Here is a 15,126-nt window from a genome sequence, read left to right on the forward strand (position 1 = left end):
TTGCAATGGAATCTACTTCATTTGGTTGGAGATGGGGAAAAAGGTCTTTTCACTCAACCTCGTTCTCATGTAGTCCATGATTCCAGCCTGTTTTTAAAGACTGAGGACTTTGTGGGAGGAAGGATGTAAATAAGCAAAACAGACAATTTTGACGCTTTGCCCCTCAGACAAGTGCATTAGAGACAAAATGACAACGATTTAAGTGCAACAAATGAAAATAACACACAGGTCAAACCAACGGACTGCTCACCAGCCCACTAATTCATCATATATTTATGTAAAAAGATTTCAGAGTAGAAAGGTCAACATCAGCCCATATCAACAGGTAGATATGGGCTGAAAAATGGCAAACCTATTCAGGGTAGGCAGATGCCCTGCAGGAAATCTCAAGGTTGTAGACTATTCAGCCGTTGAGCAAAAATGATTAAGCACACTTTTTTTCTTTTTTACAGACATACTGCAAGAAGCAGGTTGTGGTGAACACTTAAGCAACACAAGGGTAAGCATGGGGGAAGTAGATGAGACTCTGGCTTTTTCTTTGATTTTTCATTGCTTTAATTCTCCCAAATTCAGTAAATGGTGCAAGGAAACCATTAGTGCCGTTCAAGATCTAATTAGGAATGAGGAAATTGGACAACCAGTGTAGTTCATGCATCACTTGCACACCCCATATGCGCTGCATTTGAGTCATTAACGAGGCAGTACTAACACCTTACTAGCAAGTAGAGTGCGGCTTCAGGGCACCGTACAACAGCATCACCTGTTTGTCAAAAGTGTGTGCCACCTCCACCAACCTCGGGAATACTTTGTGATACATTTATCAAATACACAACGTCCCTTAAGGTGGCCACACAAGCTGGAAAAGTCTCAGACTAATGACGCAAAGTCTCCCCTCCCCCTGTGTGTGAGACATAATGAGCGTTCAACACTCGTTCTGTGGCGAACTCTGGCTCAAAACTGTACAACTGGATTGATCCAGTATTGCTCATCATTATTTTTGCACTGCTAATGCCTAGCCAACATGGCCAAGTGGGCCCCATATGTTTTAAAAGTGGGCAGAAAATGTGGGCCCCACCTGTGTTTGCCCACATTGACCTAAGTAGGGACAGTGGGTTAGCTCGCTATGCTAGCCAGCCACCCGGTGGACACCGTAGCATGCTAGTGAGCTCTTCTGTAGCACACTAGCGTGCACAACTGTAGCATGTAAGCAAGCTCCGCTTAAGCAAACTCCACTGTGACATCCTAGCGAGCTCCACTATAGCATGCTATCAAGCTACGGTGTAGCGAGCTAACAAACTCCGAAGTAGTATGCCAGTGAGCTCCTCTGTATTGAGCTAGCGGAGTTCGATGTAGCATGCTAGTGAGCTCCTCTGTAGCAAGCAAGCGACCTCTGCTGTATTGAGCTAGCAAGTTCGGCTATATTGAGGTAGCAAGGTCCAATGTAGCATGCTAGCAAGCTCGACTAAAGCAACCTCCACTGTGACATGCTAGCGAGCGCCACTATAACATGCTATCGAGCTACACTGTTCCGAGCTAGCAAGCTCCTCTGTAGTATGCCCGTGAACTCCTCTGCATTGAGCTAGCGGGGTCCAATGTAGCATGTTAGCAAGGTCCTCTGTAGCAAGCAAGCAAGTTCTGCTGTATTTAGCTATCAAGCTCTGCTATATTGAGGTAGTGAGGTCATATGTAGCATGCTAGCAAGCTCCGCTAAAGCAAGCTGCAGTGCAACATGCTAGTGAGCTCCACTATACCATGCTATCGATCTATGCTGTAGCGAGCTAGCAAGTTTCTCTGTAGTATGCCAGTAAATTCCTCTGGATTGAGCTAGCAGGGTTCAATGTAGCATGCTAGCGAGCTCCTCTGTAGCAAGCAAGCGAGTTCTGCTGTATGGAGCTAGCAAGCTCTGCTATATTGAGGTAGCAAGGTCCAATGTAGCATGCTAGCAAGATCCTCTGTAGCAAGTAAGCAAGCTCTACTATATTGAGCTGGTGAGCTCTGCTGTATTGAGCAAGCGAGCTCTGCTGTAGGCAGGCGCTAGCTAGCCTACCGAGCTAACCCACTAAGTGTCTACTTAAGCAAATGTTGCCAAACACAGGTGGGGCCACCACAAAAAGTGTGGACAAACCCAATCGGGGCCCACATTTTTTGCCCACTCTTAAACTGTATACAGTAGGGCCAACTTGGCTTTGCTAGCTGGGTTAGGTTGGGGCTATAAGTTTGAGAGCACAAACAGAGCTTTTAGCAATGAGGAGGGGCAGGTTGCTTTGTGTCAACAGTCCCACCAACAACTCAGAATTGCATTTCTATTAACGGCCACTATTCAGAAAATGTCTTAAAAAAGGACAAAGACTTTTTGATTTTGGTAAAAAAAATGTACGATTAAAAAATTACTGGAAACAATTTTACAAAAGGAAAAATATTGTTGGAGTGGGACTTTACAGACTATCTCATTTTATGTGACAGCTGTGATTAAAAATGAACGTTTCTCAGTCTGTTTGTATTCATAAAAGTAAAGAATATCCAGAAGAAGATAGGACAAAGTTAAAGTTCTGAATCTGCAACCTCTATCGGCAAAATCTTTAAGGTCTGAACCCCTCCCTCCCTCAACCCTCAGCCGAGACTCGCCGGTGGTCAAACAAAGCAAAGAGAAGCCGTCTTAGGAGCTAAGCTAACAGACGGGTCCTCTCACTCGTGCCCTGAGCCGTGCTTTGGTCTGGGGGGTTGAGTTTCAAAGGCTAAAAGGGGGCGGGGGGACACCGATGGCATCTGCCTCGTCTCCGCTGTGCGACGCAGAGATTCTGTTCAAAGGCGCAGCGGCTGAAGTGCATCAATTAGCGAGGGAGAGAGCTCGCCAGAACTTGTCCGCTTGCCAGCCAACTCCATTTGACCTCAGAGCGTTACATTATGAGAGTGTTGCACGCCGGTCGGGCCGCATCAATACCCCCCAGCAAATGGACTGGTAGTGATGGACCGGCTTAGGGGGTTGTTCCCGCAAATGGAAGCAAAGAATAATAATACGAGTGTTTGGTTTTTCTGAAAACACCTATGACGAGGGGGGTTTCACAGCTGTTCATCTTCCGGTTTCACCATCGGGACGCCGTTGTAATGAGCACAGAGTGACCCTCTGCAGCTCATCACCTGACATGCAGCGCTGATTTAGCTGGGCCTGATCCGAAGTCCCGTCCTGATTGATTCTGTCCTCGTTCGGGAGAGTGACGGATTAGCCTCCGGCCGCCCGGTCTGCGTTTGGAGCGGAATGACGGGGGAATTAAAGAGGCCGCTGGCCTTGACCCGTCACCAGGAGACCCCTCGTCTGGACGGTCGACCTCGCTGCCCCGTCTGTCTGAGTCTCTCCGTTACAAAAATGACAACTCAATGGTTTCGTTGGATTACGGGAAAAAAAACGTTTCGATTTGGAGAAAGTTTGGGTGAAATCCGATGACACCGCAGAGCATCGAGTCGAGGACAAAGTCGACGACAGCACGGAATAAATCCAATTATCAGTGACTGTTACCGTGGCAACAACGAACCACCAACATTAGCCTCTTTTTTTATGACCTTTCTGAGCCCAGAACAAAGCGTGTTTGGTTACAAGGAAAATTAGAGCGCGGAATAACAAAAACAGAGGACTTTTTTTTAGGGGGTGATGTGCTCGGCTCCAAGAGAAACTTAACAGGATATTGATAAATGTCTGCGTTGACGAGTGAAGAGAGGGGCACCGCTAAGCCCTGTTTTAATATGGGGGTCCATCTTCTTTAGATTTGGTTTAAAGGGTCAAAGCAAAACGGACACATGATAGCAGATGAGAGCAGACTCACTTCTGAGAGAAACTCTGGCCTGCTTTAAAACGAGCTGCAGTTCCTTGTATGGAAAAAAAAAGATAAATTAACAATAACAGAAATATAAATCAGTAAAAAGATTAACTCACTGGTCCGTTTGTCAGTCACAATCATTTATAATAAATGAGGAATGACAGTAAAGTACAGTATAGCATAGTGTATAGTACAGTACATGAAAGCTTAGTATAGTGTTTAGTATAGTATAGCACAGTATAGTATAGCATAAAGTCTATGATAGTACAGCATAGTATATTAGAATATAGTATAGTTTTGCATGGTACAGTATTGTATAGCTTAGCATAGTACAGTATAGTATAGTATAGTGCATAGTACAGTATAGTGTAGTAAAATATAGCATAGTACAGCATAGTGTAGTATAGCATAATGTATAGTACAGTATAATATGACATGGTATAGTGCAGTATAGTACAGTAAAGTATAGCATAGTCTACTGCATTATAGTACAGTATAGTATATGGTAGTGTATAATGCAGTGCAATATAGTATAGTACAGTATAGCATAGTACGGTATTGTATAGTATAGTACAGTATAGGATAGTATGGTATTGTATAGCATAGTATAGCATAGTACGGTATAGTATAGTATAGTACAGTATAGGATAGTATGGTACAGTATAGTATAGTATTGCACGGTATGGTATAGTGCAGTATAGCATAGTACGTTATAGTGTAGTACAGTATAGGATAGTATGGTGCAGTGTAGTATAGTATTGCACAGTATGGTATAGTATAGTACAGTATAGTACAGCATAGGATAGCATGGTGCAGTATAGTATAGTATTGCATAGTATAGTATAGTGTAGTAAAATATAGCATAGTACAGCATAGTGTAGTATAGCATAATGTATAGTACAGTATAGTATGGCATGGTACAGCTCAGTATAGTATAGTAAAGTATAGCATATTATACTACATTATAGTACAGTATAGTACATGGTAGAGTACAGTGCAGTACACTATAGTATAGCACAGAACACCATAATAGGGTATAGTATAGCATAGTATGGTATAGTATAGTACAGTATAGTATAGTACGGTATAGGATAGTACGGTATAGGATAGTACGGTATGGTATTGTATAGTACAGTATAGGATAGTATGGTACAGTATAGTATAGTATAGTATTGCATAGTATAGTATAATATTGCATAGTATAGTACAGTATAGTATAGTATGGTATAGTATAGTACAGTATAGTATAGTGCGGTATGGTATTGTATAGTACAGTATAGGATATTATGGTACAGTATAGTATAGTATAGTATACTATGGTATAGTATAGTATAGATTCCAATATTGAATTTGGTCTATTTCAAGTAATCAAAACAAAAATGATTCAAAACAAGACAAAAAACAGAAATATAAATCTATACAGATATATTTAAAACTTAGGAAGTCAGTCACGAAACTTGTAAATAATTCAAATATTACTCATAATAACAAATAGACCTGTTAGCTCTTTTAATTTAATTTAATATGAAGTTATCACATTCAATTCAAGCTCTTTACCGTACATATTAAAGAAAAACTGTGATGAAAGCATCAAAAGTATTGATATCATCACTCAAGTATCAGTTCTCCACCTCCATAGTATTGATATCGATACTATCAATATGCCCACCCCTCACAAATAGATCTTCATTTTCTTTTTCTGAGCTGGTATCCGGCTATTATAGCTCCAATATTTCTCGCCAGTTTTGCTGTTAGTTTGGGGGAGTGTGAACGGAGAGCTCTCAGCTGATCGGAGATGGCCTTTAAACATGAATGTTTTACATTTTAACAGATATTTTATCAAATTGTTCTATTTAAACCTAAACCACAAAAGTTTTACTAAACTGATTCTGATCTTATCTGGGACAAAACATCCAAAATAAATGAACCCCGATAACTAACTACTCCTTTGGCTTCATTATTTACGGTTTTCTGACTCGGCTGAAAGCAATAAATGAAACAGGATTTACAATTGATCCCCGTAATGTTGACAAATGGTGCCCATCCACATGTGTGTGTGGCCCCGAAATGTAAGAGAATCCCCACATTCTCACATTTGACACTCGCATGAATTATTCTCAACAGGTTTGGCTCTCCACGCCCAAACGGACTCTAGCGTTACTGTCCAAACACCCCGGCGTGTAACTGAGCGTTCAAGGTTGCACATCCAGGTGAAGCGTGAGCGTGTATTTGCATAACAAACGCCGCCGCTGCTGCTCGGCGTAGTGGCGGCTAATGCATTAAAGCATGCAAAGGCCCGAGGATCAGCGTGCATGCACACACGTGCAGCCACATGTTGCAGAGCGCGGCCAATGCCACGCATTTCACCAGCCCTGGAGATCATCCCCACCTGTTTGATACAATAAAAGCGCTTGCATTACTGTTGTGGAAGTTATTGCAGATTCAGTTTCACTGTGTGCAGGTGCATGCTGGGAGACGTTGATGGAAGGCTTCGTTTTATCAGAAGGTATAAAGGAAATATTGAAGCAGAAAATGCTACAGAAATGAACGAGAGGTCGGGAAGCTTTAATTGCTGTGAGAAGAGATCGTTTTTTTCCAGAGAAAGTCCCTGGCTGGGGTTTTAGGGGAACGGTTCCCCTTAATGACTTAATCCAAGTTCAGTCTCCGTGTTCCCAGCTCTCTAATCCCGACAGTGAGACGGGAGTCCAGAGCTGACCTCACTGTTTGGTTTCACAGGGTCTCCAGGGTCCCAGGGAAGTTCTGGAGCCGTTTCTTACCGCAGAGCGCTCTGAAACACTGACATGCCGGCCCGGGGTCCGCAGGGACCGCCAGCCCCCGGCTCCTGTTACCCGCCGGTTAGTCACGCTCTGAGAGATTTATGTGTGGAACAGTAGTGAGGGTTTGGGTTGCACGATACCACCAAAGTGTCGCGATGATAATCCCCAGCAGAATAGAACTTGTGATGCCAAAAATGCAGAGTTTTGGCATAAATTTGACATTTTCTCGTGGTAGAATAGACATTTTAGTTATTTGAAGTGCACTCTGACGGTCTTTTGATCTTTTTTTACAAGTGTTCCTTAAGATCTTTTAATTATGATTATGCAGTTTTTAGCCAAAATCAAAATACTTTCTGCAGAGTGGCAGGAATTCAGTAGAAATTCACCTCTGAGTTTTGGCCATTGAGAGTTCTCTGTTTACACACGCTCTTGCTAGCTTATAGCCCCTCACACCTCCAACCTAACAAAAATGGTGAGAAATTTCAAAACTTTCAAGCCGTACAAGTTAGAGCCAGATGCCATATTAGACAAAACAAAGACGCTCATGGATCTATTTGTCTGCAAGCGGATGTATCAGAATGCGGCGGAGCAAAGAGCTTGTAGCCCCGCCCATATATATTGTAGGTGACAAATACAATCCTTTTCAAACACTTTTTTTTTGGCTCCAGATTCATGACAATTTGAATTAAAAAATACTCTGAAATGCAATTTTCAGCTAAATTTATATATATATTTAAGAGAAAAATGCTAACGCTAACACCCGAAAAGGTAATCATTTCTCTTCTACACTCCCTCGACCGAACCAAAACAATCCGCTGAAAGTGCGATGAGCAGACCCCGTTGTCATGGAAACCTGCATTCCTCCCCGATCCATGACCCTTTCTCTAGATTTCAATGCCTTGGTGACTCTCCATCTTGCCCCAATCTGATACATCCTGCGGTAGTCGATCTATGCTGTTCTACGCAAACAGAACCAGACTCATTCCGGGCTCTCATCGCATCCGGTCCAGTTCCGATGCAGACGGTGGAGCGGTCCAGATGACTCACTCTGGCTACAGAGGGCTGCAGTCCTGCTGCCGACCTCAAGAGACCCTGAACTCATGTAGATTCATGCGATAATATAGAAATTATATAGAAAGTACAGTTTAACAAACAAACCCTCATTCTATGGTGACTTTGAATTATATTCACAACACTTCTATTTCTGTGTGACTCGTCTTTATACAATGGGTAAGCAAATAATTTTAATAATACTCTTGTTCTATCGTCTTACATGAACATATTAAACCGTGTTACACGTATTGTGTTATAAGTAGGGGAGACCAGGGTTTGTGTTCACAATGATGAAATGTTTACAGTGAAAACAGCAGGAAATAGGTTTTATTTTGAAAAATTATCTTTACATTCACTCACATGACTTCCAGTTTAGATCGTTGACAGCCCTATTTTCACAAAAAAGTGCTCTAGCTCGACTCCTGCGTCCAGCAAATCGAATATGGAGCGTTGCAGACCGTACTGGTTGCAGTGCGAGACCCGGGTCAGTAAAAGCATCTGCTGCAAACGTTTGTAGACCGAGAGGTAAATATCAGAGTAAACAACGTGCATTTAGAGGAAATGTGTGAGAGAGTAAAAATGTTTATGATTTTCTCAAAATTCATGGATATATATATATATATGTTTTTAAAATTCAACTAGATGCATTAATAAAAATTGAAAATACAAATTTATCAAATAAATTAAAGAACACACCTGCCACACTTCCAATAATTGGTGATTAAAGCGAAGCCTATCTTGGTCTCAGAGATTTGTCAGGAAGTCTTTACTTTCCCACATCTTTAAAAAATAAAAGTCCAGGACATTAGAGTTTGCTTTACACCTTTAAGAGACATTTAACAAAGTTTCATACCAAGTTAAAAAGAATGAAAACACATGTTTAAGTAAAATATCATCTTTTTTCCAAAGCTTTTATTTTGGAAAACACAAAATTATGCAACAATGAACAACGAATCAAGCCTTTTCCGTTTATATTTAATGATGATTTTAATTGTTAAATAATTAGAGAAAGGTGACGTCCTTACTTTATCCAGGATGGAAGTGATGAGCGCACAAACGTCAGGAAAAGGCTTTCAGATTTGAGTTTTTGTTCATTTTTCTTTATTAAAGAGACCAAAAACAAGAAAAAAAAAACATTTCTGTTCATGTGGGCAACAAAGCATTGGGCTAAACCGTTTCTCTAAATGAAGAAGTAAACAAAAACGTGTTTATAATCATAATAAATCAAACTGGAAACCATATTAAAGAAACAACAAAATAAAATAAAAAAACAATATTCGTCTTAAATCATAAATAAATACATCAACTTTTTCCGTCCTCCTCTTTCCTTGACTTGGTACGACCCAAGAGGATGATTGTACACAGCAGGCCTTCATCTGCCGTAATCATGGTCAAGTTTCCATGGCAACACAGGCAAACTGACCTCAGGGGGAGAGAAGAATTAGAATGACGCAACACAAAAACACAAGTCGGATCATTCAGACCAACAAAACACAGAACCGAAGGATGAGTTATTACTATCAGTAAAATCTCAATGATTTATTTCTCTAGCTGATTATATCTAACGAGAATGTCAATTAAAAGAAACATAAACTGACAATTTAGATAAACTCTTTTTTTTTTTTTTTTTTTTTTACATCTTTGTGCATAAAATGAGGCAAAATGAAAGCAAAAACCTCAGTTTGAATTTCAACATTCTTATTCATCCAGGAAATGTCTTGAAGTCGAGTCACAGCATCTGGACGTAGAGTTTTCTCTTCTAGAATGGCTCTACTATGGTAGAAGTCGAGACTTTCTGTTTGAATTGATGCAAAGTAAAACTGAAAGTTTCTCCAACTCTGGAGATTTGTTGCACAATACAAACTTTTCACATAAAATATATTCAAAAAATATTTTTTTTTAATCGTTATTGGACACAAAATGCAAAAAAAAAGTAAAAATATTGAAAAAATAAAGAAAACGCTTTAATACAACCTTATAAAACGTTTATTCAATGTTTTGAAAATAGATTTCCGTTCATTTTTGCCAACTCTGTGATTTTTCTATATCTTTAAATGATGCCTGTCCTCCTATCTAATCGCATGTCCTGGTAACCATGACAACAGAGGAATTTTAGGCGTTTTCGGAATAATATGGACCACAATGGATTCAACTGCTGTGAAAATGTTGATCCGAAACATTTATAAAGTTTGTATCGGACCAGGAAATAACATATTTGCAGCTTATTAACAATTTCTAGTGCAGTAAAGAATTTAATCTTTCAGCTTTTTATTTTTTTAAGCCGAAATAAAAAATTTTTTAAAAAAGCCTCAAAATATCCAAAAACATAAAACTTTTCTCATCAAAAATTCACTTTAAAAAATTCCATTAATTTATTATATTTTTGTTTAACTTAATTAACGGTTTTGAATGGATTTGCCTCCTTTTAGCTTTAATGCTACAGACACACAGACAGCTTACCTGCTTTCCATGGTGTTCACACTGGACCAGCAGGGAGGGACTTCTTCAATCAAATCAAACTTTATTTATTTAGTGATTTTCATTCTTTTGAAACCCAAAGCACTTTACATAAAAACCATTAAAGCGCCCATCAAAAATGCATTTAAAAACAAAAACAGAACATAAAACCAGCAGCCCTCCCTCCCCTGGTTCCTCTGTCCACCCACCAGGGTCCCCCAAATACAACCTCAATATTAAAAGCGAACAAAGACTGAGAAGAAGGGGCTTGAACAGCCTTGGTGCAAATCTGTTAAATCCAAGTTTTTTCTTTCGAAGCTCAATTCTGATTTATGAACGATTTGATGTCCTGTAATTCCGCCCGGCACAAACCGCAATCATTAATTCCTCTTCCATGATCAATTGTCAAAAAATTTCATCGATGTGTCACTGATTGGTCAAAGTTCAACCTGGTTTAACTTTTAAGTTTTGTACGTAGAGTCTGAAAACAGTCTTAAAAATGTGCGTAGCCACCCGTAAATGCAAAACCCCCAAATGTGCATTTACGCTCGTTTACATAGATTTTTCATTAAAAAAAAATCACTTGAACACAGTTTTAGACCTGTTGCTGTTAAAGATGCTCAAATTAATAGCTGAAAACAATGAAGCTGATAGCTAGCTAAAATATTAGCGAACTGCCAAATTAACCGATAAAACTCAAAAAATTCTAAATTAGCCAAAACAGCTAGCATGTAGCTGAAATATTAGATCAAATTCAAAATAGCCTAAAAAATGAAAAAAAAAAGCCTAAATTAGCCAAAAAAAAGGCTAGGATGTTACTGGAACGTTAGCTAAATGCCAAATTAGCTTTAAAAAATGGAAAAATGTCTAATTTAGCCAAAACAGCTAGGAGGTAGCCGAAATATTAACTAAACTCCAAATTGGCCTAAAGAAATGAAAAAGCCTAAATTAGCCGAAAAAGCTAGCATGTTCCTGGAACATTAGCTAAATGCTAAATTACCCCTAAAAAACTGGAAAAATGTCTAATTTAGCCAAAACAGCTAAGAGGTAGCCCAAATATTAGCTAAACTCCAAATTGGCCTAAAATACTGAAAAAGGCCTAAATTAGCCAAAACAGCTTGTATATAATATTAGCTAAATGCCAAATTAACCAAAAAAAAAATGAAAAAGCCTAAATTAGCCAAAACAACTAGCATGTTGGTGGAATATTAGCTAAATGTCATATTAGCCTTAAAAAACTGGAAAAATATCTAAGTTAGCCAAAACAGCTAACATGTCGCTGAAATATTTGATCAAATTCAAAATAGCCTAAAGAATGAAAAAAAGCCTAAATTAGCCAAAAAAAGCTAGCATGTTCCTGGAACATTAGCTAAATGCCAAATTACCCCTAAAAAACTGGAAAAATGTCTAATTTAGCCAAAACAGCTACGAGGTAGCCGAAATATTAGCTAAACTCCAAATTGGCCTAAAGAAATGAAAAAGCCTAAATTAGCCAAAACAGCTAGCATGTTGGTGGAATATTAGCTAAATGTCATATTAGCCTTAAAAAACTGGAAAAATATCTAAGTTAGCCAAAACAGCTAACATGTCGCTGAACTCCAAATTAGCCAAAAATACTGAAAAAAGCCTAAATTAGCCAAAACAGCTAGCCTAAAAAACTGGCAAAATTTCTAATTTAACCAAAACAGTTTGGGGGGCGGGGCCAAATGTGGAAGAGGGCCAGATCCGGCCCGCAGGCCGTTGTATGGGGACCCCCTAGCTTACAGGGAGCCTTTTATTTTGAAAGGTATTCATGTGAACTTTCGTCAAAAGTTACAAACTTTTTAATCTTTCAAAAAAAAGTCTCTTTATGAATATGTTATATTCATGTAAAATATGTTAATGTATACAATAAGTACTTCAGTATTACTAAGTAAGACGTTGTGGCTCCGACTGGATTGTGATCAGTGAGAAATTGACCTGATTGGCTCTTTTAATGTTAAAAGTTGCAGTAAAATAAAACGTTTTTTAAAAGCCAAATTATAACGAGTGATTAAAATAAAATGTAATCAGGAACAAAAGCCGAATATTAAACCGTACGTTGTAGTTTATGTTGTTTCTGAATTTTTTTAATTAAAAATATCCAGAAAATAAAGAGAAATGACAGTTGCAGCAACACTGATAAGGAGGTGACATCAGGAGACTCCTCCAGAATCCTTCCTGCGTTTAGGACGACGGCGGCGTTTGTGTGTCAGAAGTCCAGCGGCGTGCGTTCACGTGGAGACCACACAGCGAGCCGGCTGGATGTGTGGCGGTCGTTTTTAAAGCCAGCACTTGTCCGGGCTGACATTTGGACAGGCCGCTAGTTAATGTGTTGTTTCACACTGTTTAGCGTTGATAGGGTGGGCTCGTGGATGGAGCCGGGCAGGACCACCTCTCTGGAGGCTGACCCTGGCTGCTCGGGGCAGGGGGACAGGTGGGGCGGGACCCCCCCGTATTTAATCGTGGACCTCCAGTAAGACAAACTTCTACAAAAACGATGTCATTTTTTCACTTTTTTGGGCTTAAAATGTTATTTCCGATCAATTTGCGCCTCGATCTTTATAGACCCCCCCAGCTACACATCAGAGACAGAAGGTCGGCACACACGACCCCCCTGCATGGATGCAGACCACAAACAGGCAGCATAAACATGGCGTTTTATCTCTGCGCCACCCACAGTTTGCCCCCGCAGGGAGCAGAGACCTCACCCGGTCCACCAATCACAGAGCGGCATTAAGTCCCAAATCCTCCGTCTGGCTTACTGTCAAACAACTCAAACTGTAACTTTAAACTGCTCATCGCTTCCCATCCGGCCGGTCTGAGCCGGTTTGGAGCATTTCAGAGGCTGTTTTTCAGCAGAGCGGTTTGGGAGCGCTGAGCTCATTTGGACATTCTTTGAGGGTGAAGACTTCCGACTCATTTCTGTGAAGGACGAACAATAGGAAGAGTCATCGCTGCCGGGTGTTCTACGGAGGCCCCGAAGTGCAAAACATAGTAAAGACCCACTCCAACGAAAATGTTTTAACATTTTTCTGATGATAGAGGACATAGATAAACCAAACTAAACCTAAAAGTATTTTTTAATCATATTTCGTCTTTATTTTTTCCTCACTTGAGCTGACATCTAAACTTTACGGTTGGATAGCTCTCAATGTCGTGTGAGGGGCTGTAAGCTAGCAGGAGAGAGTGTAAGCAAAGGGATGATGGGAAATGAGTGCACTAAAAGTTTCGCCCACAATTCAGAGGCGAATTTCTAATAAACTCGGGACGCTCTACAGAAATTATGTTCCAGAAAGCAGCAGATTCTTTTATTTTGGTTAAAAATGGCAAAACAAAAGACAACATCAGAATCAATCTACAGCATAACTTTAGCGGGTTGCGTAAGCGAAAATGTCCTAAACTGTTGATATTTTAAAACCTTTTCAGAACTATCAGCTTTTACGCCTTAGAATGAGAATTAACTGTTTTTATCTTGAATCAGCTGATCGCAAAAAAATGCCGCAAAAAACTGAAAAAATGGTTAATGAAAGAGAGAAAAAAATGGAAAAAGGTCAAAAGCTTAAAATGATATTTTTGTTGTGGCCGGCGCCGACAGGTGAGGGACTTCTGGCTATCAATTTTCGGGCGCCATTTTTTTTCTCTGTAACCAGATTCTCTTGAAACAAAATGGATGAAAAAAAAAACACTTTGAAAATAGTTTAGAAGATTTAAAAATCTTAACAAATAATGAAAAAAAGATACATTTTACAAATTCTAATAAAAAAAATAAAACGAAACAAAATAAAAAGAAAAAAATGTGTAAAACGAAATTAGTTTCCAGAAACAAAATAAGAATCGGTCTCTCTTTTCCACCCGGAAGTTATTTCGACAGATGTCTCACTCTGATCAGTTTTTGATCTATTTTCAAAGCGTTCCTAGTGATCTTTTAATTAGGATTAGGTCGTTTTTATCCAAAATTCTACGCTATTATTCATTATTCAAAACTAAATAAGACATCTCCACGCATGGATCAAACAGTCCTCACTTCTTTGCTCCTGCGTTCTTGAGTTTAAACATAAGATTTCTGTCTTTGTGGGTTTACAAGTCGTCCTCAACATAGACCAATCAGAAGAAAGCAAACACATCCCTTTGTCACCACGGACATAGCTTCTGCAGAGCGGCAGTACTTTCTTAGAAATTCAACTCTGAGTTGTGGGCGGGACTTTTGGCACAGAGCAACCCCGCCCCCTTCCACTAACCATTGCTGAGAGCTCTCTGTTCACACACTCAACAGTCTGGTCGTACAAGTGCATAAGAATGGAGCGGATTAGCGAGTTTGTCTGTGTGTAAACTGTTTTCAAACTGCATTTTTTCATCACATCTATTAGAAATCCCCACCTGAGCTTAATTTTCTCACTACACGTCCTCCATCATCAGAAAAATGCCACAAAAACATGTTTAAAAGCCAAAAACATTTGAGCTTTAACCTTGTGATTCCTCGTTTTCTATATTTAGAAGTCATCCTCCCATCAGTGATGTCCCATAATTCCTTCCTTTTCCAGGTACTGTTATTTTCTAAAATGTTATGTTGAATTATTTTGCTTTTTTATTTGTGATCTTTAATATGTTTTTGCGTATATTTGCTGATGTGATTTGAAGTGGGAATATCTTCCAGGGACGTCCTCCGAACTCTGAGGCAGATGAAAGGTGGCGTCGGTGTTGCTGCTTGTTGTTTGTCGGACGTGTTTTCCTTGATTCCTTCTCCTCGTGTGGTCCCCCCCCTGGGCTGCTTTCACAAACACACCCCTGACTCACGGGAGAGGCAGAATAAAGAGGGCAGCAGCTGAGTCTGAGCACGCCGGGGAGATGAGCCAGCAGGACGTCAATGCAAGAAACCCCCCAAAAACGGTCATTTGGAGAATTCAGCAAAATGATCAGTGAGAGATGATTGGAACGTGATTCAAATGTGCAGTTAATCATTAATATGCTGAAAATGTACAGAAGTCTTGATAAATTATTTTTTTCTC

The sequence above is a fragment of the Oryzias melastigma genome, linkage group LG23, assembly GCF_002922805.2.
Source record: "Oryzias melastigma strain HK-1 linkage group LG23, ASM292280v2, whole genome shotgun sequence".
Classification (NCBI taxonomy): domain Eukaryota; kingdom Metazoa; phylum Chordata; class Actinopteri; order Beloniformes; family Adrianichthyidae; genus Oryzias; species Oryzias melastigma.